Consider the following 2,602-nt stretch of genomic DNA (forward strand, 5'->3'; position numbering starts at 1 on the left):
TGCTCCTCCATCCCTTCTCATGCTTCCCCATCCCTTCCCATGCTTCTCCCCCACCGATCACCTCCCCAGTGCCCCCTTCCCACTCTCCTCCATCACTCCCCGGTATCTACACCATTCAAACACAGACTGGGGGAAAAACGCCCTGCTGAGCCATTGCGCATGCGCGCATGCTCCAACGCACCTGCGCAACGCTGCCGGCACTCAGAAGAACGCTTCTCGGCCTTTTGGCTAAGATCTGCATAACTAACCTGACCAGCCACCATGACGTCCGGGTGGTTTCTCCCTGGTCAGGAAGGTATATGCTTACATTTTTGTAAAACCGGAGGTGGGTGGGATTAGTGACCCATCCACCTCCACGGAGGTGTGTGGGGGACCTGACCCATCCACCTCCATGGCACGAACCTGGTATTGCAGTACTTCCAGGAACGGTGCAGTGGCTCTAGGCCTTTTGGCTAAGAGCATTGGCGCAGAGTGATCCTTGACTGGTGCAGGGTGACCTCTGGCGTTTGACAAAGAATTGTAACGATTGGATAACGATTGGACATGAATTTAAAAAAAAAAAAATTTAATGAAAACCATGCTTCCACATGGAATCTGATAGAGCAGACCATTGATGTCCTTAAACAACGCTTCCACTGTCTGGACCCCTCTGGAGGAGCCTGCAGTACTCACCAGAGCGTATCTTAATATTTGTCGTGGTCTGCTGCATGCTGCACAACCTCGCCATCATGAAGGCACAGCCCTTGCCACTGGGCATACGGTGACCAGCTGAGGAGGAATAGGAGAAAGAGGAAGCGGAAGAAGAGGAGGCAAACCAAACAGCAGCTATTTGCCCAGGATGTCTGTGATTGACACATTTGATTGCAGTACGAGTGAACGCAAATGCAATTCCCCATTCAACAATAGTCCCACACCTTACCTTCCCTCTGTTACTAACCATCACAGTGTCCTCTTGACATAAAAGCACCAATAAAGAAACATTGCAATCCAACTTCATATATCAATCCATCCAATAGAACCGAACAAAGTCAACTAATCCCCCTGTGCATTCCCTTAGTGCCTGACTTCCATGTCCCTTTGCCTGTCCTAGAGCTCCAAGGCATCTCAGTGGCTGCAGCATGGCTGGTGGAAGGCTGCTGACTTTCAGTGCGGGAGATTGCAGATGGCCTTGCAGGGCAACCTCAAGCAGCTCTGGGTCTAGAAGGCCCGGCTGCAGACTGCACCATTTCAGCCTAGGCTGCAGCATTCTGCGCTGGCTGGCTGACAGGCAACAGCAAGAGCACTGGCGGAGTGGCAGGAATACTGTCAACCTGACAGAGGACAGCAGATTCGTGCTTCACGGGCCACGGCCACTCCCCTAGGGCACCTCAGCAATTCTAGTAATCTGTTGGAGGACAGATTGCTGGACTGCTATGATACCCTGCAAGCACCTTGCCACATTGGTAAATGCAGCCACGCTGGCAGCAGTCTGAGCTTGCGTGTCAACAAGCTGAGACTGCATGAGAGTAGTCTGAGCTTGCATGACTTCAGTCTGATCTTCAACTGCAGCATTCAAACATTGTGTGGCTTCTAGTCGTGCTGCAATTGAAGCTGCAACATCAGCCATCAGACACTGCTTCATGATTGGGTATACAAGTGCGTTAATGGAGTTGCTTATCACTTCTATGGTGGAAATCATGGGTTGCAAGCTTTGTGGAAAGCCCTGTCCAAGGTGGGTGCTGGACTCCTTCGTGCTTCTGGACATTTCTCTCAGGCTTTCTGGCAGGCCTGCCAATGCACCAAGCATTTCATTGTACATACCCATCAGCCACCTTCTGTAGGCTACTCCATCCAAGTCTTCATCTGAGTCCTCTGTAGCAGAATTCATGTGTGACTTCGCCTTCGGGTAGCTGGCAACTGTGCTACCCTTTCCCCATGCCCTGGCTGCAGGCCACTCATGATTGGTGTCTCACCACGTGCAGATCCCACCTCTAACCTATCCTTTAAACGCTATGTAGAGTGCCAGTATCTGAGCGAGTGACGGTGCTGTGTCTTCATCAATAATGCCTTGGTGTTGTTCTACTTCGTGCTCCTCCACCAGCACCTGGCCAAGTGTCAATTCTTGGCTATCTGAAAGGAGAATGCACAAGGGTAAGGTTGTGGTGAGGGAGAAAGCAAGTGGTGCATGGTTACACCATGTGCAGATCAGAAGAGACTGTTGGATGAGGGGGAAATGGGATGTGAGAAGAAGGATTACGTATGAGGATACCGGCAACTCTTTCAGCCCTGCCGCTTGTGACGGGCTCAGCGTTTTCCCTCCCAATAATGACCAGTGCCATCACCTCCATCGGGGTTAGGTTTTGCAGGCGCGCTTGTCCCCCGCTGGTTAGGTCGTCCTGACGCCAGTTGTAAGCCACCTTTTCCTGTAAGAGAAAATAAAGTGTGTCAGTGAGTGTGGTGCAATGTGTTTGGGTGATATGCCTGTCATGATTGAATAGGTGACAATGTGTGCAAGCTGTGAGATGTGGGTGTGAGGCTTACAGCAGTGGAAAGTGTTTGAGGGTAAGGCAAAGCTATGAATGTGAGGTATGAGTTGTGTTTTGTAGAGATTGTGTATAGATGA

The 2,602-nt window shown here is 50.8% G+C and overlaps 1 pseudogene; it reads left to right on the forward strand.

The window, feature by feature from the left end:
* The first annotated feature begins 208 nt into the window (after window positions 1-208).
* Window positions 209-439, forward strand: LOC139264937 (U2 spliceosomal RNA; annotated as a pseudogene).
* Window positions 440-2,602: the final 2,163 nt, after the last annotated feature.

The sequence above is a fragment of the Pristiophorus japonicus genome, chromosome 5 (genome assembly GCF_044704955.1).
Source record: "Pristiophorus japonicus isolate sPriJap1 chromosome 5, sPriJap1.hap1, whole genome shotgun sequence".
Taxonomy (NCBI): Eukaryota; Metazoa; Chordata; class Chondrichthyes; family Pristiophoridae; genus Pristiophorus; species Pristiophorus japonicus.